Source organism: Podarcis bocagei, assembly GCF_964188305.1.
Source record: "Podarcis bocagei genome assembly, chromosome: 4".
In the NCBI taxonomy this organism is placed as follows: Eukaryota; Metazoa; Chordata; class Lepidosauria; order Squamata; family Lacertidae; genus Podarcis; species Podarcis bocagei.
The window spans coordinates 17,202,144-17,226,875 of NC_138128.1; the positions used below are offsets into that span (position 1 = coordinate 17,202,144).

Here is a 24,732-nt window from a genome sequence, read left to right on the forward strand (position 1 = left end):
AGAGTCATTTATCTACCTATTCCAGTGCTACAGTCTTTACCGGACCTTTGCTATTTGCAGCATAGGGTTCTTTTTTATGGATTAAAATTAAAGACACACTTCACTCAAAGCAAGTTTTTTCACCCCCTTGACTACCTGAGCACCTGCAGGCAATCGATCCTAGTGCAACATTTTGAGGGATGCTTGAGGAATTCAGTATCTTGGACTAATGTGTGGATTGGAATGTAGCTCTCTACAGGACTATGCAGTTCTCTGACACAGTTTTTAGCAGTTTAAACAAATCATAAGACACATTTAAATATTATTTGGGGAGGAAATACATATTTAAATATGTATGTTAACAGAAACATTTTTTAAAAGCACAGATTAATGCAGAAACAGAGCAGAATGGAGTTATGTGTAAAAACTTGTAATCGAGAGAAGTATAGAATCATTGAATTGTAGAGTTGGGAGAGACCTTGAAGGTCATATAATCTAACCCGCTGTAATGTAGGAATCTCAACACATGGTCCCCTATCCAATTTGAAACCATACCGGATCCTGCTTAGCTTTGCAAATGTGCTACCAGTTTTACTGTTGCACCTTTGCAACCCTATCTTCTGGGAGGATGCCACTGTTGGGAATCGATGCTGCATGGAGTCTCTGTACTCAAAGGAGATAGTGTGATTGATGCATTCAAGATAAAGTAGGACTCATGGCTACCCCACTTCAGCCCTGCTTGTGGCACTCATGTGTGCATACAGCTTATGAATCTGGTCATCTAGCAGTACTGCCCAAGGTCTTGGGCTACAGTCTTTCCCAGCTTCCCTCCTGATGTCCTTTAAGCTGGAGATGCCAGGGATAGAAACAGGTAAATTCTGCGTGCAGAATGTGCCTTCTACCACTGAGCTATTTGTCCTTCTGCATTGGACTAGTATTTTGATTTAAATCCAAATTGCTGAATGCAAACCAATTGCAAAAACAAAGACAAGTTTATATTGCCATGTTCTGTGTCCATGGACTGTTCCACCATGCATCATCATGAAGTGACCCTGCTTCATGAAGTACCATCAGGGGAAATAGATATAGGCAGGGATTATTGTCTGGATGGTGCCAGAGTAGTGGGATGTGGGCATTTAGGGGCTGCAACAGGCAGAATGTTTTAGGAACCACATAGGATGTTGCCTTATCTGGAGTCAGATCATTGACACATTTAGCTCAGTATTGTCAACATTGGCTGGCAGTGGCTCTCCTTGGTTTTCCCTGCGCTGTCTGGAGACACCAAGGCAGATACTCCACCAGTGAACTATGGTCCTTTGCTTTGGGGCAGCTCCGCTCATGACTGAATAGCAGGGTGAAGTGTTGGAGGATTACATGGGCCTCTCCAATCCACTCAATACTCACCTAAGAGTGTGGGCTTCTAAGGAGTGGGAAGGTCTCATACAATTGGCTTAGTCCATGTGTTCTACGCTTCTCCAGTATTCAGATGGAAGCCACTATGAAACAGTTCCTGCGCCTCTTTTGTAATGTATGAATTGGCATTATGCTTAAGCAGCCACTGAGTTCTAATGTTTGGCCTTCCTTTGAACCTTTTGTAGTAAAGCAAGAAATGAAAGCCAAGTTAAAATTAAACTATTGTTTTACTTCTAACATTTTTAGTAACAGGATTGGTTATCTAATGATTGGTTCTCGATGGCTGGTATAAATTGTGCTGTTTGCTCTCTGTACTTGTGGCTGAAAAAAAAGCAAAGGCAAAAGGAAATCAATTTGAAGTAGCAAGTAACAAATGACCAGTCTTAGGCAAGTATACAAGTTGGGGGGAAATAGAGTCGTGGAGGACATACATTACTAGCAAATGCAATGCTGACTCTTTTTCCTTTTCTAAATGCAGCAAAACCACTTACATGTTTGTGGGTGTGCACATGTCCTCAAGTGTAGGTGTGACCTGTTCATTGTGCCAAATTTTGGGCGGGGACTGAAAGGCAAGAAGACAGGCAGACAGAACCTGCTTAATAATAATGCCCATTATTAAACTATATAACTTGAATGCGGCGGGGAGGGGCTATTAGTGGGTTATTTAACAGCACAGAATCTGATATCTCACATCAGAGAAATGTGAGAAAGTTGCAGAAAACCAGAAGGATGCAGAACCCAAATACATTTTGTTTTGATTTACAAAAACACTGTAACTTATCTTTAACTGTAACATATTACAAATAATTTAGTTTGATTTGTCATCCCTTAAAAAATCCTTTCATACACACAATCAGAGTAGTAAAGAATGGTTAAATAATGGGACTTGTTTGCACCCTCTCTTTACTTGCTGATGGATGAAGTGGAGATTCTAATCACATTTCATTATTGTGAGTACAGCTTCAGGAGTTGTTTCTATGGTATTTTGCACAGCACAGTTATCTCCAGTGGTGGGTACAGTTCATAGTTCCAGAGAGAAATGCAGACATTTCAACGACTCAAGATAGCAAGAGGATTTAGCTGAAAACACACTGTGGTGTTTAAAAACATATGTAGATAGGAGTTATAGGATGAAAACTACCTTGAGATAATAATCAGCTACCACCTGCGTGGAAAGTGCATGCTGTGTTTCATGCCTATTGTGGCTAAGGAATGACATGGGGCAAACGAGGAAAGAATAGAATCATAGAATCATAGAATCATAGAGTTGGAAGAGACCACAAGGGCCATCGAGTCCAACCCCCTGCCAAGCAGGAAACACCATCAGAGCACTCCTGACATATGGTTGTCAAGCCTCTGCTTAAAGACCTCCAAAGTAGGAGACTCCACCACACTCCTTGGCAGCAAATTCCACTGTCGAACAGCTCTTACTGTCAGGAATTTCTTCCTAATGTTTAGGTGGAATCTTCTTTCTTGTAGTTTGGATCCATTGCTCCGTGTCCGCTTCTCTGGAGCAGCAGAAAACAACCTTTCTCCCTCCTCTATGTGACATCCTTTTATATATTTGAACATGGCTATCATATCACCCCTTAACCTCCTCTTCTCCAGGCTAAACATGCCCAGCTCCCTTAACCGTTCCTCATAAGGCATCGTTTCCAGGCCTTTGACCATTTTGGTTGCCCTCCTCTGGACACGTTCCAGTTTGTCAGTGTCCTTCTTGAATTGTGGTGCCCAGAACTGGACACAGTACTCCAGGTGAGGTCTGACCAGAGCAGAATACAGTGGCACTATTACTTCCCTTGATCTAGATGCTATACTCCTATTGATGCAGCCCAGAATTGCATTGGCTTTTTTAGCTGCCGCGTCACACTGTTGGCTCATGTCAAGTTTGTGGTCAACCAAGACTCCTAGATCCTTTTCACATGTACTGCTCTCAAGCCAGGTGTCACCCATCTTGTATTTGTGTCTTGTATTTGTGAATAAAAAATAAGGAAAAGGGAGGGCCTAGTATATGTAGGGAAGATCACCTGGACAAGGTGAAACCATCAGCCACTTGGTTAACAGTAGGCAAAACAGTTGACAATTAGCATATGTTCATACTGTTCGTCTTTAGACACACTGGAATATGTTAAGATATTGTAAATCCATATGTATTTACATTTTATAAACTCCTTTGCATACATTTTAAAGCCCTTCACATGTAAATGGCGTGCCATGATGGCGACAGGTTCAGCATCCATCTTACATGCATTCATTTCCGTGTCTGAAATGAGCCTATTGTTTTCTGTTAGAACATCTGAAAAATGCTCATAAATGTAAGTGGCTTCTTGTTGTCATCCACTTACTCAATGCTTCAATTCCTTGGTTCAAATGTGGTTTCTGTTCTAGACTCTCCCGCACTGCTGACCATATTTGTTTCCTCCCCACCACATTATGACATCTTAAGAAAGTGAGGACTAGGCAAATTGTGACCCTAGCATGTGTTGGTGTCATCATGATATCTTAGTGGTTTACACCACCTGTAAGTGATCTGTTTTTCCAAGCGTTGTAGAAGAGGGATTTATTATAGTTTGAAGAGAATGTGAGAGAATAGCATAAGGCTTCTCCTTATATTTAGCTGAACCCAAACTCATATACTTTTCATGTCCCTTGTACTTTTTCAACCCACTCCTTTATACAAGGGAGTGATTGTGTAGGGCAGGAGACTGTGAAAATGGCAGTGAGGTGGTTTTCTTTATGATTTACTCCCAGGAGACCACATTTACCATATTATATTGAGTTGCCATTTTGTGCTGGAAATAAAAAAGAAATGGCAAATGTTCATTTGCACATATTCATTCCTTTAAACATATGTAAATTTCTCGTTTATTAGCTTGGAGGAAAACAGCAATCTATTCGTCGATCAATCAAACAAAGACTAGCAAGGAGGCAAGAAGAACAGAAAGCACATTTAAAACTTTCCCAAAGAAGGATGGAAAATAGCTGGAATTAGTTAAAAATCAAATGACTCAGAGTAACAGCTTGTGTTTGAGGAAAAGAGGCCCAACAGAAAATGCCTCTTTAGAGCCCACTGGATATTTGCAGGTATAAGGGGAACGTACTGAGTCATGGTTCATTTACAGTGTCTGTTTCCTCTCTCCGGGAATGGTTTCTAACAGATTCAAGGAGACTCCAACCTTGTAGCTGGAATAAAGGCAGCACTGTGAGTGAAAGATTTGTTCTGTTTAAAGAGAAAAGTTGTCAGCCATGTTTCACATATTGTGCCTCTATTGAAGGACAACTTCCTTCTTCCAAACTGTGCCAGAGATGGAGTCCTGTACAATAGGTATTGGCAACGCGTGAAGCCAAAAGGTCATGATAGCTGCTTTTAGTATAACTGGCAACTGGCCTGTCAGGAAAACCATGGCAAGTACCCCATTAGAAAGCACAGCCAGGATCCAAAGAAAGGACATGCACATACTTGTAGCTTTCCCTTCTGTTTTTGCAGCAGAAGCTATCACTGCCAAAGAGAGAGCCCAATTTAAAGACTGAATTGTCAGTACTATTAGGATCAGAAAGGAGCTACTTGTGGCCATGGTGCCTTAGTCCAGACCTGAAATCTATGTTTTCCAGTTCAGGTAATCAGAGCAATGATTTCAAGAGTGGTTTAACAATAAATCCCCTTTCCCAAGGAACTCTGGGAATTGTAGTTCTGGGAGGGGAATAGGGGTGTTTTAACCACTCTCAGAACCCTTAACAAATTACAGCCATGACTGTTCACAGTCATGGTAAGAATATGGGCTTGATTTCTACATAGTTACCCATCTAGGCCCTAACCAGACTCAGGCCAGTTTTGCTTCAGTAAAATGGAAGCCTCACGTGCCTCCAGACCATAGCTTGGGTTTTAAAATGTAAGTTGTCTGAGCCACATGCTTCTTCCTGATTTACGCCCTTCCTCTTTACTGAAATCATGTTCAAATCTAAGATCCAAAATGGCACTCAGCTGCCCAGACCAGTTCAGCTTTGAGAACCACAGCTGTCAGATCCAGTTGGGCCAGATCTGGTTAGAGATTAAACTGGCTGTCAGTGGGGAATGAAGATGCATGTGACTTTTTTTAGAGCACCGATGGTAGTGTTTTAAATGTAAGGAGTTAGTGTGGCCTCTGATACGCTGGGCAGCTTCTTCTACTTAGTGTACACAATACTGAGCTTCACTCTGGTACGACTCTGGCCTGATAGGTGGTTCTCTTCCCTGTGCCTGTGTCCCTTGTTCGAATCTTAGACCAGTTTTTCCGGTTACCAGGGTTCTGTCCCCACCACAACAGAAAAATAGGTCCATTAAATTTATTAGTTTTATTGACTCTGTTTTCCTTGAGCCTATTTAGAAAACTATGTATGAGAAGAGAAGGAGGGGAAATGACACAACACACATTCCCCATAAAGACAGGAGATAATGATTATATTTTTAATCAGCATTAACAAATTGTTTCTGATAAGAGGAAGGCTAGCATGGTTTGGGGTGCTCTGGATGTCGTGGTAAACAATGCCCATACTTCAGGATGGTTTCCCAAATAACAGAATGGAAGCTGCAGCTGTGGTTCAAGGGCTTATCAAATCCATCAATCACATCATCAAAAATGGTTATATGCTAGAATTAGAGACATAGATCTGTCTTCGGCACTGACAGGTTCCTACTATTGCTTCCTAAGAGGAAGTTGTCCTGGATATGATTTCTGCTGCAGTAGCCAATGTAGAAGTAATAATAGACTCCATTTTCATTGAGAAAACGAAACTTCCAAAAGAATAATAATAATTAAAAATATATAGTTTCCCTCCTGACACATGGAATTTGAGCTAGTTTCCCTTAGTAGCTGCGGAGTCTATAATTCTTGCTACTTGATTCAATATGTACTTATTTTATTCAAATTTGGCACATGCATATATTTTGCTTTTGCTAGTTGAGGGAGGGATTAATTAATTGATCAGAATGTTTATACTTTTCCTATTAACCAAAGTTCTGAATGAGGCTTATAATATATTTAAAATAATATTATTAAATAGACAGTAGTTACTAAGGCAGGGCAAAGATGTGTAGGTTTCTTCCCTGGTTTTCCAGTGCTCCAGCAATACTCTCCACCTGAATCTCCAAGACTGGAATGGGCTGCTGGCTGTCTCTATCCCATTCCTTTGTTGCCAAAAATTTTATCAAACGAACTTCTGATTTATGCACACTTTCAAGTCCAACAAGATAGTCTTGAAGCACATGAGGCTACCACCTGGCTGAAGCTGGGTCTGGTCAAAAGCTGGATGCAGTTCCTCCTGAGAATTTTATGTATTCTGTGTATCATATGATGAAAATTGCCCATTTGAAATTAAAAGAATGAGGAAGGAAGTCCAGTGTCACCATACGGCACGCTTGGGCACTCTCAGGTAGAACCCAAAGATGTCCTCCCACCCCCAGTGACCATTACAATTTTCAACACCATTCCAATTTCCCATGAAATACTATATCTGGGCAATTGTGATAACTTGAAGTGGCATCTCCCACCCCTAATCAGAGCACTGTGACCATTAGGTTATCCTACCAGGGCCATCAACATAGGAACCCACTAGAGGGAGCTGGCCCTCTAAGATTAATTCAACTACACATTAAGTTCCCTTTTCTATGTTTGAAGCAGAAATAATACGGAGTGCAGCATTTAAGTAAAAATAAACACACATTTTCTGCCTGACAGAAGCTTTGATAGTAGTTGGGCAGCATGTTTACTTGCAATGAGATCTTATTGTGTTCAGTGGAGTTTATACTCCAAGGAAAAGTGCACACTGAATTTCTAATTTAGGTATTTCAGTAATATAACTAGAGTTTTTTGTTTGTTTTTAAAGTACAAATTAGGTGCCAGTACTCATATTTTGATAAAAATGTCATGGGTGCGAGCACACAATGGCTATCATAGGTAGCAGAAAAAGGAGAATGGGTACAGTCACAAAACAAGCCCTGAAAATAGCTGAAAGTTCTTTCCCCTCCAACATAATCCCCTTGCCAACATAAAAATATATTTTTGTTAATAGCAGTGTAAAAATGAAATATTTTTTAGCCATTTGAGAGGGGAAATGAAGTAGTGGCACACCTCCCACAGTCATCTGAAATGCTTAAGATTTAGAAAACAAGAAAAAAATGAAGATATCATCTCAAAATTCAAAGTGTGTTTTTTGTCTTTTGTGATCAAGACCTATGGGTGGTAGTGGAGTAGGGAGGATAATCTGAAAGGATTTAGAGTAGGTTTTTTTTTATAAAAATAAAAAGTATCAGTGAAATCTCAGTTTCCCTATTATTTGGGAACTTTTTCCCACTTCTGAAGATATTTCTCTTTTAAATGTATCAGTGGTGTTGGGTTTTTTTGGTATTTTTAACTTGCTTTGGCTCTTTTTATTGTACTTTGTTTCGAGACAATTGTGTGAAAGGCAATTAATGAATTGAGGATGAAGATCATTTTAATTATTGTTTTCTGCCCCCCTTATTATGTTTATTCAGAAGAATTTTTCATGATTTCGCTTTGCAGTTCAGATTCTGTATGTCTAGAGAACAAAATACTAAGCATTTGAGCAGTCACAAGCTCAGTAGAGGGACAGATTCTCAGCTAGGTCAAAGCAACAGAAAAATCAGCAATATCTTTCTCTTTGATTGATTTTTGTGTAGATGTGTCACAGTCATAGGTTGTGCTGTTAGTCGTGTCACTTGAAGCTAATATCTAGATTCTCAACTGTATGGGTGTCCAGAGATAGGTTTTTGCACCATCCATTTGCTACCCTGGATTACCACTTACCTAATGGTGGCACGTTGTTGTTGTTTAGTCGTTTAGTCGTGTCCAACTCTTCGTGACCCCATGTACCAGAGCATGCAGGCATGCCTGTCTTCCACTGCCTCCCGCAGTTTGGTCAGACTCATGTTTGTAGTTTTGAGAACACTGTCCAACCATCTCGTCCTCTGCATCCCCTTCTTCTTGTGCCCTCAATCTTTCCCAACATCAGGGTCTTTTCCAGGGAGTCTTCTCTTCTCATGAGGTGGCCAAAGTATTGGAGCCTCAGCTTCAGGATCTGTCCTTCCAGTGAGCACTCAGGGCTGATTTCCTTCAGAATGGATAGGTTTGATCTTCTTGCAGTCCATGGGACTCTCAAGAGTCTCCTCCAGCACCATAATTCAAAAGCATCAATTCTTTGGCGATCGGCCTTCTTTATGGTCCAGCTCTCACTTCTATACCTCACTTCTGGGAAAACCATGGCTTTAACTATACGGACCTTTGTTGGTAAGGTGATGTCTCTGCTTTTTAAGATGCAATGGTGGCACAGGCCTGTGGAATTGGGAATAGGGTTGCCAACTTTTAAAAACTGGGTTGTGCTCCTGTGCTTTTAACAGTAGGCGACAAATATTATCAATGTACTGTGAATTTTCAATAGAAGATTTCTGCAAACAATAATGCTTTTAAAGGGCACAGGACAACCTCAGGAAGCTTGAAATCAAATGCTTGTGCAGCCATAAAGTTCTGTATTGGCCTTGAAGAAGTCACTAAGGTTACTAATGTGTGTGCTAGTAAGGGAAGGTTTTCTATTCAATCATGCCTTGGCTTAACTTTGTTGGGGAGGTTCAGCATATGTTCAGGAAAGTGACTGAAATAAATGTGCAGTGGAGATATTGGTCTTCATGTGGTTGTTGTTAAGACACACATAGTTCTGTGAGAGTGTGCACAAAAATTCATGTACAGTTGTACCTTGGTTCTCAAACAGAATGTGTTCCAGGAGTCCGTTCGACTCCCGGAACTGTTTGAAAACCAAGGTACGGTTTCCTATTGGCTGCAGGAGCGTCCTGCAGCCAATCAGAAGCCATGCCAGGCGTTTGACTTCCTAAAATCATTCGAAAATTGGAACACTCACTTCCGGGTTTCGATTGTTCGGGAACTAAGGCATTTGAGATCCAAGGTACAACTGTAACCTGTACTGTAGGTAAAGGAAAAGGACCCCTGGATGGTTAAGTCCAGTCAAAGGCGACTATGGGGTGTGGCCCTCATCTCGCTTTTCAGGCCGAGGGAGCTGATGTTTGTCCACAGACAGCTTTCCAGGTCATCTGGCCAGCATGACTAAACTGCTTCTGGCGCAATGGGACACCGTAACTACAGTTGTAGTTGTAGTTACTAGAGAGTTGGACTTGGATTGGGAAGGCCTGTGATCAAATCTCCTGCTCTGCACATCCAGAAGAATGAGGTGATAAAGTGGACTGTACCTACTGCAAGCCACCACCCCCTTTGCATTTTGTAATATTTCCCCACATTAAAAACAAAATATCTCCAGCTCATAAAAAGTTGTAATTTCCAAGAAAAAATTTCTCTGGCCCAGACTCTTCCCTGCTCTGCTAGTTTCTACTGGCAGGGTGTTTGAGTGTGTATGTGTATGTGTTTAAAATTCTAAAGTAATCTCTACCTACTGAAAAAATAAAGTCTATTCTACTTTCTCTTGATTCATTTCTGTGGTTATAACCGCAGACCCCAACTCTCTCTGTTGTAGAAAACCAATCAGGGCCCTCCAAGGACCAGCCTCTGCGTTCTGAGGAGGATGGAGAGGCCTGACTGAGAGAGAGACCTATTGCAGGATGTGTCTTTTGACCCTTCAGGTTCCTTCCTGAAGCAACTGGGTTCAAATGTCCTGACAGAATCTGTGAGCTGGGACCTTGATGGCTTGAGAAGTGTCTTTTCCCACTTTGAACCAGGGACTGTAAAGGACAATAAGAAGACCCCCATGTAACTGAACATCAGAATACTTGAAGGTGGGAAGAGTGAAAAGCACATGCACCTTAGCCACTCTCAGGCTTGCAGCATAATGATGTCTGTGGGAACATAGTGAGGTGGCTGGAACATTGGACTTAAGTCCAGAGGGACCTGGGTTCATATTTCCCACACAGGCCCAAGTTGACTCAATCTCTCAGCTTAAGTTACCTCACAGGGTTGTTGTGAGGACAAAAGCAGAGTAGGAGTGAGGTGGGACACAATGTATGGTGCCCTGAGCTCATTTGAGGATGAGTCAGGATGAAAATGGAAAAAGTAAATGGTAACAACTCTGCGGATGTAAAGATGTGTATACCTTTAAACATTCATGTACACATTTCTGGGTCTTGTGGCCCAGTTAATGCTCTAAGACACAGGTACACGCTTTATGTGTTTACATCTTATGCTTTTCCCACAGAGAAGTATGCAGAGCAGCCCTCACCCATTTCATGATAAAGTGGTGTCCCTGAACTCTTATTTGGTGGTTTCTTTTAGCAGCACTGTTACGGTTCCTGAGCCCTGGTCACTTTATTTTAGTGTGTTCCCCTTTTTATGGGTGTAGGGAGAAAAGGATAGTCTCCTCGTTTTGCTGCTGACAAAGGAGTTACTGTGCACATGGGTGTAGGACACAGTTGCCAACACTTTTGGACCAGTGAGAACACTTTGAATTTTGAGAAAATACTGTGGGCCCAAGTCACAAAATGGCTGCCATGGGAAGTCAGCTGGTCCTGATTGTGGAGCTCACACAATATTGATCCTCCTCCTCCTCCTCTCACTTCCTCTTTTTTATAATTTTTAAATTAATTTTCACATTTAAACATTATCATCATATAAACCATAACAAACAAATACAATTAAAAGAAAAAAGAAAAGGAAAATAAAACATTTTCACACCATATTCAATCCATATTTTGGGATAACTCAGATCCTTTAAGTTCCCTCCATTTCCTCCCCTGGTTCTTTTATAATATATTATATTATACATGTCTGTAATTTCTTTATCCTTAATTATTTCCAATTTTAAACATTTTCCTTAATATTTTTTAATATAGCAGGTTAAAAACTCACTCACGGACACACACTTCACATGTCCCTCTCTGCCCAAGTGCATCACTCCCTCTCAGGCTATACATACACAGACCCACATTCCTAGCTTCTGCCTTCCCACGACACATGCTCAACATATATCTCTGCCTCTGTTTATGGCCAACTGCATCTCTCTCAATCACACACACACACACACACACACACACACACACACACGGCATGCCTTAGCAACCCATCCTCCCCCCCATTCAGAAAATCCCACTTGCAGGCAAAAAAAAAAAAAAAAAAAAAAAGGAAAATCATGAGGGCCCCCAAACCAGAGACCATGGGCACCATAGTGACCATGATCACCAATGAAGACCACGTTGGTGATCTCTGTTGGGGCATCTTTTTCTTTTCCCCCAAATAGGCATTATGGAAAACATGTGAAGATCAAAGCAAGCTAGAGCAAGCCTTACTGCGCCTTTCAGCTTCAATTCGCTTTCTTTACAATGGGAAATCCTAGATTGTTGAGGCCTCTAGTGCCATGAGCTAGAAAGCTTCCTTGCATATCCAACTGTTAGGATGCATGCTGGAGAACTGTATTTATATTTCCCCAAACAGCAGCTTCCCCCTAGTTTCTAATTGCCATTAAATAAGACTGAATGTTCAATGAAAAATCTGGACAGGACCTTGTTGGCTCTCCTACTAACCTGCCTGTGGGTTAAATGTTTCCGTGTCTATCCCTGGCATGTCATTGGTGTAATAAATATTAACACACACACAAAAAGTATTTCTCCTTCAGCCTAATCATACACAATCATGATTTTCATGTAAACAGTTTTCTCCTGACAAGTGAAGAGTGCATACCTCCCTGATTTGCTGCATTTGTGTATTGAAATCCTCCGGCCATGGATGTTAAAAAGTAAACATGTCTATCAGAATTTTTTTAAAGGAATCAAATGATGGTCAAAGTCTGAAGACCTCTGGAAATGCCTTGTTAGAGTTTTCCTAGCTTTATTGTGGAATCCTAGAATTTTTAAAAAAAAAAATCAAGGAAAATGCTTAAAATATACAGTGGTACCTCTGGTTACGTACTTAATTCGTTCAGGAGGTCCGTTCTTAACCTGAAACTGTTCTTAACCTGAAGCACCACTTTAGCTTCTCATCCTGAAGCAAAGTTTTTAACCCGAGGTACTATTTCTGGGTTAGCAGAGTCTGTAACCTGAAGCGTGTGTAACCTGAAGCGTAATGTAACCCAAGTTACCACTGTACATAATTCAATATTTAGACTGATTTTTTTTCCAAACCTATGCATAGTGGGCTTGGATGAGATGTGCCATGTGAGTTAGTAGCGGGTTGCTCATACACTCCTTCCGGTAGTAGACCTGCTCCATAGCTACTACCGGGAGGCATAGAGAAGGGGTAGCAGGAAGGCTAAGTAGTTGGGGGAAGGCCAAATAAGACAAAATAGAGGGCATAAGTAAGGGGTGCAGAGTTAGTGGTATAATGAGGATGTAGTATTGAGGGTGCGAAAACTGCAATGGCTTGAAGCAATGGCAGAAGAGAACTGGAGTAGATTAAAATGCAGACACAGAGGTTTCTGTGGAGCAAAAATAGTTGGTACTGTAAAGTGCTGTGTGCATGATGGCTTTTCCCTGTGCAAAGATTTTGATGTGTGGCTGTAAGGTTAGGATCTTTTGCTACCCCAGTTTATATAAATAATATTTGTTGTTCCAGTTACTGATTCCAGTGACTCCTAAAACAGGAGCATTTGGAAGCTGACACATCTGTGGATGTTTTAAATCATAAGGGCATCTACTCTATTCTGTTTTTTCAAGTGTTGGCGTATGAAGTTCTTTGTCATTCCAGACCCACCTGTCTGGGAACACAGAAATCGAAAACAGGAGTAACTCTCGAATTTCACCTTCATTTAATCCATCACAGAAAGCGTGCCTTTCTTTTCTCTTTTCTTCTTCTTCTTTTTTGCTGTATAAAGAAAAAAATGCAAGGACATTTAAACAAAGTTACACAGATCATCAGCAGATCAACTGAAAATGACAGCTCAATCAAACAAATGTATGTTGAGAATTTCCACAGGGCGGCTTTAGCTGCAGCCAAACCAAATTTGTTTAGTATACATCAGTTAGCTGCTTAGAAACATTCAGCAGAGATGCTAGCCAGATGATGACTCTTCTAGACAAACATCTATTTAACTGAGTATCCCCATCCATGACCGTGTTAGTGTTTGGATGTATGTGATGGGCTTTCTTCAAAATATGACTTCATTTCAACAGCAGCCAGGTACCAATTTAGGCATATTGTGTTCATACAAAAATTAAAGGTATGCTTTCAAATACTAGAACCTAACATGGAGAATTTCTCAACAAAACCAACTATCATTTTCCCTATCAACTGCAACTACTATCCCTTCTATTTATGTGATGATTAATTGTTGCTCAAATCAACACAAGTTGTTTCTTTCAAAGGATTTCAGCATGGTGAACTAATGCAGCTGATGGAGCTTCAGACATGACATGCTTCATCTTGAAATTCAAGAAGTGAGTTGAAACAAAGCATAGTAGGTTGTGATATGTAGGTACAAGTTTGAAGTTTGCAAGACTGTTGGATCATTGGATAATATATGATGGAGGAATTAAAAGCAACCCGGCCAGAAAGGAGCAGATTTGTCTACATAAAGATGAAATGGAAATTCCATTGGTGGGACACATCTGCTCAAGTGGCTCAGATCAGGGGGAGAGGCTGTAATAAGGACTGTGAAAGATCTAGGGGAATGTGTGTCCCTCCCCCCCCCCGCCCCACATTGCAGGCTGGTTGCTATGATGTTGCTGGTGCTCCCCACCCATTTGACAGTCAGGGATCACTTGCAAGCCTCCCCAATTCTGAACTGTCAAATGCTTCATGCAGCCTGGAAAATCTTGCTTAGCCATGGTTGCTAGGGCTGATGGGACTTGCATTTTATAAGCATCTGGAGGGTCAAAGGTTAAGTAATAATTTAGTGCCAATAATATAAAAAATATAAGATCCAGCTCAGAGATCTGTCTAGGAAAATACTGCATTTATATCTAAAGTTTCCACTTAGCTGAACTCAGTGGTTTAATAATTAAGTGCACAATATTACCCTAGATTTTCTGGGATGACCAAGTTAAGACATTCCCAGCCACCATATGTGCCCAGCTCTAGCTCAGCAGGGTCATCTTTTCACATGTTAGTTTATTTCTTCATTTGGTGTATTTCCTAACATAGACCAGTTTCTTTCTTTGCAGCAGAATATATTGGATTGCAACAAAATTCAGTTACTCTGTAGGTTCTTCCATTACCAGTTCTTTGAGGCCTAGTCAAGACAGAAATAGATTCGCTAACTATGACAACAAGGAGAAGCCCATAACCAAAGAAGACACAAAATCCTTCTTCATTCTCTTGTGACAAAGGCAGTGCCCCCTAGAGGCAGAAATGTATCTTGCTCTTGTGTTAGAGAGGCAATTTTTTGATATCCTTTGGTGGGGAGTGAATACACAGTGTCTTCAACTTTTATTCATATTCTGAAACCAAACCAAACCAAACCAAACCAAACATGTCTTTGGAAAAAAAGCACACATACAGTATTTTTCTGGTGTTTTTTTTTTCTGGGCCTTTGCATCTCTAGTTGAACGGAGGCAGGTGAAATATGTTTGGCTTTTTTCCCCTCCCTCTTCACATCCCCCCTGTTGATCATCAATGGGCACAGCTGTCACTTGTGGCAAGGAAGAGGATGAAGTGAGGAGGATGAAAGAGAAAGAAAACCAGCCCAATATATTCTCTCCTCCCTCTTTGCTCACGTGGAAGACCAATTCCACAAGAACGGAATTTCCCACTTTGTATTTTGAAATTATTTCCACAAGTATGGTTTTAGACATATGATCACCTTATTGGACAAAAGCTGGACAAAGATGGGGAAGAAAAGAAATAAATAAAACAATTTTAACTATGATAAATATACTTAAGATACCATAGTAAGTCATGGCATATATCTCCATGTATACTATACAGCCTCTTAAGATTCATGACTTTCCCAATCAGCTAAGTATGTTCTATTTATTATTGTTATGACCTTGGAGAAATTTGATGATGGTTGGCGGCTGACAAGTAGCCAGTGGGGGAAGTAAGGCTTGGAATTTCCCACGCAAAATAAATGGTGGAAAATATTCTTGCCAGGGTTTGATTTTTCTTTTCAAGTTGATGGCATTGTAGGGTGAATTATTTGATACTTTTTCTGATTACTGGATTGGTTTCTCATGTTTTTATTAGCATTTCAAGGGCTTACTGTGATGTTGCATCCTGGCATCCACATATAATTAAGGGTCTATTAGTGTAATAACATAATTAAAGACTTTCTGGTTGGATGGTTCTACAAGAGCCTCTGTCTCCAACAAAGCTATACAGAGCAAACCCACAAATGATTAAACCATCACTAGAATGGGGCGAGGGGAGAGTAGTACCCATTTAGATGTAAAATCTGAACACCAGCCTGCTATGAAATACATACTACATAATTGGGAATTGTTGCTGACTTCACTAATTATTATTATTAGTAGTAGTACCCATTTAGATGTAAAATCTGAACACCAGCCTGCTATGAAATGCATACTACATAATTGGGATTTGTTGCTGACTTCACTAATCACTCAGTCTGCACATTATGAATGCCAGGGATGTGCAAAACCTCCCCAGATATTTTTGCCTCTCATCATGTATTTGAAACTTTATTTCACAATGGCAAAAGTATCATTTTTCTGAAGGTAGGATTTTAAAAATGGTTTTCTGAAGAAAATCAAGGCTGTTCATATAGACCAGTGGTTCTCAAACTTTTTTCTCTGGGCCACACTTTCAGAATAAACATTTGCTCATGCCACACCATTTTTAAAAAATTGATATTGGGAAACAAAAAGAAACAACTCTTAGCAGTGCTTGATTTATAACATAGAACACAACTACGTCATAATAGGATCATGGAACATCCAGAAAGTATAAAAGAATGCAGCTACATAGGAACATGAATCATTCCAAAAATACAATTATAAACAAGCCTCTTATACATGTACCTTAAGTATGTATACAAACTCAATGAGAAATGTGAGGTTGTTTTGCTGAATCTCATTTACCGTATTTTTCGCCCTATAGGACGCACTTTTTCCCCTCCAAAAATGAAGGGGAAATGTGTGTGCGTCCTATGGGGCGAATGCAGGCTTTCGCTGAAGCCTGGAGAGCGAGAGGGGTCAGTGTGCACCGACCCCTCTCACTCTCCAGGCTTCAGGAGAGCCCCAGCGCCAGCCCCACAAGGTTCGGGGGACAGAGGGAGGCGGAACGCCGCCATCCCGCTGTCTCCCGAAGTGGTTTGGAGGCTGACGGCGGGGAGACCCCGCCGCCAGCCCCGCAAGCTCTGGGGACAGTGGGGAGGCGCAGCGCGTCTTCCCGCTGTCCCCGGACCTGATCTGAAGGCGGGCTGTGGGGAGAAGAGCGCTTCTCCCCGCTGCTGGCCCCACAAGCGCCTGGGGGGGAATAATTCCCCCCCTTTATTTCCCCCCCAAAAAACTTGATGCGTCCTATGGGCCGGTGTGTCCTATGGGGCGAAAAATACGGTATATTACGTCTAATTTGAGACAAACTCTCATCTCACAAAGAAACCTTTGTCTTTTCTGATCTGTCATATATATCAGAGTTGAAAATCCCTGTTCAAAACAATATGTTGTGTAGAACTGTAGAAGAATAACCAATGTTCTTGGTTATATTTTAAAAAAAAATTTATAGTATAGTATAGTATAGTATAGTATAGTATAGTATAGTATAGTATATTGCACTATATTACACCATACTGAAATCTTTCAATATTTCTTTGATTGTCCTTGAATCATCCTGCCACATTCGCTATCCTCTCCTATTACACCAGTGTGGCATGCCACACCCTTTGAGAACCACTGATGTAGACAATAAATGTATGGTATGAATAACCTGGTACTGGAAAGAATATTGGTTCTCTCTCTATTAAATAGATATTGGTGGAAACTGGGTAACTCATTTAATAATAAAAACCATAATTCATTGTGAAATTTGGGAAAGTTGCTGAAACTCAACCTTCGGCTTGGAAGGCGCACTTCTTCACTCACATTGGGTTGAGTGAATGGGGTGCTGGCTATGGTTAGGCTGTGGTAAGAAATCTCTTTCCTTTCCTTAAATAACGGAAATTCCCTTACGTAGAACGGAAATTTTCAGCTGATATGTTGGAATCTGGATTGGTTCCTACATGAAGGCAGGTCTGCGGCTGGTCAGTGCCTGGATATGTGATTGCCTGGGTACCACATGCATGCATTTCCCCTTAGGTTCCCTGATGGAAGAAATACAGGATAAAATGCAAGGGAATAAATAAATGCTTATCAATTGATTGCTGCAGCAGTTTTCCAGAGAGGCTTTTTGGAGAATGCGAGTGGCTACAGGGAAGAGATGGGGAAATTTCCTTCCATGAATTTCCTTCTGTTATCTTAGGATCCAGACCATAGTCAGATTCCAACCAGGCCCATAGATTTGGAATTGCATATGGAGTAAAGGGTCATTTACTATGTTGAGCTTGGCAGTTTGATATATGCAAATCCTAAAATATAGCTGTAAAAGGAGGAGTAATGTAGCATGGAAAAGCTTTAGCCAGCTGGAAATGGGTGGTATTTCTTCTTTAGCTGTAGAAACCAATGCTAATTCTGAGTCTTACTAAATGAAAATACATGCCAAGACACAGGTTACCCAGGTACATTACCTTCTCACTTATCTCACATACCCATTGTCTTCTGTAATAGTATTAAGCATGGGTGTAGCCGGGATTTATGTTAGGAAGGGGCAAGCCTTTTGTTAGGAGGGGCAGAACCTCAGTTTGCTATGTATTTTTATTGATTTTTTTTAATTTGGGGGGCATCTTCCCCCCGACTACACCCATGGTATTAAGATTGTTTGAAAATGAAGGCTCCCAAGGGTTTTTTTGGTGGAGCAGTAGTTAGGTGGCTGTCGTAAACACACTTATCTGTCAGCATATCTCACCAAGTTTTACTTCTAAATAAACATGCATAGGACCATATTGTTCAAACATAAATATTTAACATCAGGATGTCTAGAACCTCAAAGCTGTGTAGAAGGAAATTGCAATTGATAAACCCCTATATATGAGGTGTTGCAGAATTTCATCCCACCAATGCAAATGGTGACATCTCTTTCTTTTTAGTAACAGTCACTTAGAATTATCCATAATTTTTATTAATTCATAAATCATTTGGGGGGAAACAAAACCTTTCCCCACTACTGTTGGTTTTTTTTAAACAAAAGGTTCCTGTAGGTTAAATATACAAGTCACTGATGACACTAAGGGGTTAAACTTCCTTTTAGAAATTATGCTCTTGCCTAACAAATTTTCATGACCTAGCCATTTCCCCCCCAATTGATTACACTTTGCTACATTATAATGGAGCCTACGCATTTGTGTCTCGGGACCATACGCTACTATATCCTGACATGTTAAACATCTCCTGTGGCTCACCATACGCATCAGGGATGAGGACCTCCCTCTGTTTTCTCATTATGCCAAACAGTGAAATGTGGAAATAATTCTAATCCTTTCTTCTGCTTCTGTGGTACTCTGAAAAATGTGATAAACTGAATCCAATTAAAAGTCGTTACCGCCACAATGCTCAGTTTCTGTCTCTAACCTTTGTTTTATAATTCATTCTGTTATCTATCTTTATTGTAATTTGGAGGAATAGTCATCTGTGATTACAGCTTTCTTTTAAACAGGAAAACGTGTAATTCCCAGCGTTAATTTGTGACATCCCAATTTAAAAAGATGAAGGTCTACTAATGACTTTATGTTTTCAAGTAGGCTAGGCTGTTTTAAAAATACATATATTGTGAGATAAAGTTTAATTCACTTATAGACTGTTCTACAATTGCGCTAAGTCAAAATATTAGGAATTAAGCTGATTTTATCCTGGTAACTTCAATACAGCTGCATTTTGTTTCAAGTGAGAATGCTTGGTTTTTAAGGGGCTTGTGGATTGGGCTGTCAGTTCTAAAGATTGTCTGGGTTTACTGTACATCATTGGGGGCAGCGGTGGTTGAAATCTGAGGCCTGTCTGTACAGAAGCGGAAGAGCTTGTGAGCTCACCTGTGACATAGACCTGAGCTTTTGTCTGCTGACAAGCCCAGAGGCAAAACCTGGAGGCTGCATATGTACTGGTAACTACAGTATGCACAATCACAACCATACTAGTAATATCTGTAGTTGATGCTTTACATTAATGCTTAAGAAAATAAAAGATGCAGTGGACATCTCAGTTTGCTTTATTGGTGGGAGTAAAACACACATAATTGCCACACACATTGAAGTGCATGGCTAAGTGTACTAATGTAGGACTCAGTACATATACATTTCTAGAATGTGGAATAGAAAGTTCTGTTTTTCAGTGTGCGATTCATAAGGCCCAGGATATGACTGTTCAGTTCAATATACTATTTATTTAATCAACATTTTACATTACATTGTTCTTACATTCCAGTTAAGGGAGCAAGTATGGGAAGCCAGCATAATTTATGCTGGCTTTAATTAAGCCAGCCTAAAGTACACCAGATCCAAAGTGCATCCAGGAGTGGAACTACTGCTGACTGAGCCAGTTTAAGCCTGGCAGAGGGGAAACAAGCATTTAGAGTTTGACTTACACCATCCTTGTTGTTGGCATAAGCTCTTCCATGTTCCCAGGTCACTTAACCATGCTGAACTGAGTTAGGATCCAGTGTATGTCCCCACACCACCTCAGCCGTTCCCCCATCACTCCCATGGAATGCCTGCTTTTTAGGACTTATGTTGGTTTAAATGCTGCCAGTCCAGGGCGAGCGTGGATGTTAAACCGGTATATGTCCAGCTGAGCTAGGGTTGAGGACTTACGCTGGCTGGGAATGTCATAACTTGCTGATCTCAGCAAATCTAGGATGCCCTTAATTTTTAAACCACTGAGTTCAGATAAGTGGAAACTTTATAAATGCATTATTTTCCTAGACACATCCCTGAGCTGGATCTTAGAATTTTGATAACTTTCCCATGGCACTATATTAATATGTTAATGACACTAAATTATTATGTGAAGGTTTAAATACAAAGTGTTACTTTGGAATATGCCCTAAGACCATTATCTTCCATCTTTTCCCTCTTGGGACTAACCAGTGTTGTGTAGTGGTTAAGAGCGGTAGTCTCGTAATCTGGGGGATCGGGTTCGCGTCTCCGCTCCTCTACATGCAGCTGCTGGGTGACCTTGGGCCAGTCACACTTCTCTGAAGTCTCTCAGCCCCACTCACCTCACAGAGTGTTTGTTGTGGGGGAGGAAGGGAAAGGAGAATGTTAGCCACTTTGAAACTCCTTAAAGGGAGTGAAAGGCGGGATATAAAATCCAAACTCTTCTTCTTCTTCTTCTTTTCATTTTTTTAAACATCTCTCTCTCTCTCTCTCTCTCTCTCTCTCTCTCTCTCTCTCGCTCTCGCTCTCGCTCTCGCTCTCTCTCTCTCTCCCCCACCCCCCCTGCATTTCTCCTTGGCTTTCTGTCCCTCCTTCCTTCCTTCCTTCCTTCCTTCCTTCCTTCCTTTTTCTCTTGAAAAGAATAGTAATTACCCATCCAGCCAATATAGTTGATATGTTATGAGTCATAACCAAGCAGATGATAATGCCCTAGAGGTTATTATTTTTAATATCACCAGTATTAGTGGACCAGATACTTACTACTGCAGTCTATTTCATCTATGTAGGGCCATTGATTTTCTTACAGTGTTGACTCTGTAGTATATATATTCTATTCTATTCTATATATACTATATGCTATACTACATATAGGAAGTTTTTCATCTTCCTTTTGTTCCACTTTGTACGTTACCCAGAGAGGATTCTGGAAGTCAAAATAGAACATATTCTGCTGAGCAGACTTTATCAACCAGTGCAAAACTTTAATGGCACTCCCAGGTTGATATAATGCTGTAGTTCAAACCCTGTTAACTGCAAATAATTTTTCATGCTTATGATTGCAGTTGAGTTCTAGTAGAGGAGAAGTATAGATAGTATAAATGCCTTGACCAAAGTTGGTTGGACCAGAGCTATATATAAAATGAGATTTTAAAACTGCAAATAAATTCAGTTTTGTGTTGCTGCAATAATTACCATAGTTTATATATAGAATGCAGCATACTTAATCCCAAACAGGGGTGTGCAGGTGCAGCTCCTGCTGACATCAAGGAGAACAGCACCCATGTAATTGAAAAGCAGAATTTGACCCGGAGTCTTTCAATATTGGCCCCTAATTAAGAGACGGTGTCTGGTGCACGTCAAATGCCTTAGACAGTGTTACTCAATTAGACACAGCCGACACTATCCAGAGTCCCAAATGCTGCTAGTTATTGTGCAAGCTGATATTGACATGTTCCAGAAACAATGTGGAGTTCTCATGCAGTTAGCGTATTATTACATGGTATTAACTGCTAGCCGAGAATGACCACTTACTCATATAGAAATGATCTTTCTTAAGCTGCAGCTGCACCCAGCTATGCATCAGGGTTTATATTCCATTCTCCAAAGTGTTCAGTTTTATCAGTGTTTTACTTTTCCTACAGTTCATTATGCCTCTTCAGTAGCTCAGCGCTTTTTGGGCGGGCAGGGAGGTGACTCTTTGTCAACACTCTTTCTATATATCAGTAGCATATAGAAATAAATCATGTCTGATAAGGTGATGATGATGATGATGATGATAATAATAATAATAATAATAATATAATAATAATAATGTATAGCATTTATATAGTGTTTTTTTCCTAATGCTTCTTAACGTTTTTAATGCTTATGTGAGCAGTCCAGTTCAAGAAACAGAATGGCAAGTGTTATTCATTAATTCTACACAAGAGAGGGTTGTGAATATCGGAATTCAGATTAGAATTTTTAGCTAATTTATCTGGTGGATGCAGGGGAAGATGTATGTTTCTGGCTCATGCAGTGTGTGCACATATATGTGAGTTAACTGATGCTGTGTGCTTACTAACCAATTAACTTTTAACTCACTCATCTTCCAAGGACTCAAAGTGGCAGACATGCCCCCCCCCTCGCCCCAATTTATCTTCACAATAACCCAGTTCCAGGTCACTCAGTGAGTTGGCTGAACAGGAATTTGAATGCAGCTCTCCACGATTCCAGCAGCTTAGTCAATACCACATTGACATTCCTGTAGCCAGGATGTAGGGCAAGCCTTCATAACTGGTGACACGACAAGGCAGTCCACTACAGACTTCTAGACCTCCCTGTTTTAGCAGTATGCTTGGCATTGCCAGGCCAAGTTCAAGGTGTTACTATTGGTATATAAAGCCCTTAACAGCTTATGGCCAGTTCACCTGCAGGATCACCTTACTCCATGTAAAAGGTAAATAAGCAAAGGACCCCTGGACAGTTAAGCTCAGTCAAAGGCGGCTATGGGGAGTGGTGTTCGTCTTGCTTCAGGCCAAGGGAGCCAGTGTTTGTCCACAGACAGCTTTCAGGGTCATGTGGCCAGCATGACTAAACCACTTCTGGTGCAACGGAACACTGTGACGGTGTCTAGAGAGCACGGAAACGCCGTTTACCATCCCGCCGGAGGAGTACCTATTTATCTATTTCCACTTTGAGGTGCTTTTGAACTGCTAGGTTGGCAGGAGCTGGGACCAAGCAACGGAAGCTCACCCCGTCGCGGGGATTCAAACCGCTGACCTTCTGATCAGCAAGTTCTAGGCTCTGTGGTTTAACCCACAGCACCACCCGCAGGTCCATATGGGAGTAGATGGTCCTTATAAGTAGTATCCTGATTTAAGACTTGAACAACCACTTAGAAGCAAAAAAAGCAAAGACCAGTAGCCAAGGGAATTCACATGCTAACTCCTCAATCTGTCTTTCATATTCAGTTTTGAATTTGCATAACGAAGCAAGCAAGAGGATAACATCTGCACTTTTGATAGCAACTTCTGATTATCTCAGACTCCACAGTTGCTTTGATTTTTCAGACTATGAAATATTCTACCTAAAATTTAAATATGTTGGAATGTGAATGCATATCATATTTCACTAATGCTCAAGTGCTGACATCTACCCTACGGTAGAATCATGAAACAAAATTATCCAATACTGTGTATCACTCTGGAATGACTCTATCCAGATACTACATTACAGTTTGTTCTCTAGTTCTTTGTCACGTTCTTTCAAGTGCAAGATTCTGTCCCACTGTAGTATCCCATCAAGAAGCAGAATATAGGGCAGGATATGGAAATAAAAAAATGGGGATTTGCATATGTGATCTGGCTTTTGTTGAATTCTATAGGATAAAGCGAATGAGCTAAACTCGGACACAGTTGAGAGTGGACAGAAGATGCTCCACTTCTAAGACAGTAGGATCCATGTTGGGACATGGCATATAATTCAGCAATCTTGCTGAACTAATCTGGTAATGGTTAGTACCTAGATGGGAGACTGCCTGTGGACCTTCCTTGAGGTTCTCAGAATAAAGGCAGGATAGACATGAAATTAATAGTACCCCCCCACTGCCCCAAGGTCTCTGCATTATCACATTATCCTCTGCACAAACATAGTGCTCAACCCAATGATGGGCATTTTACTCATAAAATGAAACAGGCCAGCATCCTGTACATTATTATTTAAACATTATTAAGGTGTGCCTTCTTTTTCTTTGAGTAAGCAAGAACAGGGGACCTCTTATTTGTCAAGTGTCATTGTTGCACAAGTCCTACTTGTTTATTAACCCCCCCCTTTCTTTTCTGAAATGAAATAAATCCAGAAGTAGTTAGTTTTGTATTGCCTTTCTAACATTTTATGGGTTTGGCACTTACTAGAACTCCCACTTCTGCTAGATATGCACAGTGTTTTCTTTGTGCAGATTTCCCCCCTGCAATAATGGGTTAGCAGCAAGAAAGAAAACAGAATAGTGTTGCAAAATATCCATGCTGCAAGCAAGCTTTTTGTAAAAGCTGAAGTTGCCATCAAGATAGACAGATAAAAGAAATGCTAAACATTCTGTGGCCTATATTCCTCTCTGTTACAGGCAAGAGAAACACTATAGATTTCAACTAATGACAAAAATCTGATTGTAATCTTACTTACATATATATGTCAACCTTAAAGTAACTCCATTGACATTTTCAACTTGCACACCAGAGTGAGTATTATCAGAATTTGGATTGGTATAGCTCAATAAAATCAAACACTGTCTAGAAGGAGGTAATAACTCACATTGAATAATATTAATGAGGTGAGTAGTTTTCTACAATTCCATAGGGCCTCTGGAATGTCTAACCAACTATTCAGCACAAGTAGCAGAAGTATAATCAAGCTCTTGATTCATTCACACCTACATTAGGTTCAGTTGACATGAACATATAATAATGTGAAACTCATCAGTATATGGGGGATCTTGTTTGT

At 40.6% G+C, this 24,732-nt stretch overlaps 1 protein-coding gene and 1 long non-coding RNA gene across 15 annotated transcripts in view; one reads left to right on the forward strand and one right to left on the reverse strand.

The window, feature by feature from the left end:
- MECOM (MDS1 and EVI1 complex locus) overlaps positions 1 to 24,732 on the forward strand; it is a 468,901-nt gene that overhangs the window by 184,159 nt on the left and 260,010 nt on the right. The window lies entirely within an intron of this gene.
- Positions 1,601 to 14,571, reverse strand: LOC308585182. Of its 2 annotated transcripts, none has more exons than XR_014007124.1 (4): positions 14,353 to 14,571; positions 13,138 to 13,199; positions 12,081 to 12,240; positions 1,601 to 1,713 (listed from the first exon to the last, which is right to left on the reverse strand). It is a non-coding gene; the product is annotated as an uncharacterized lncRNA (long non-coding RNA). The 2 variants fall into 2 exon arrangements; XR_014007125.1 differs by having other exon boundaries at positions 13,089 to 13,199.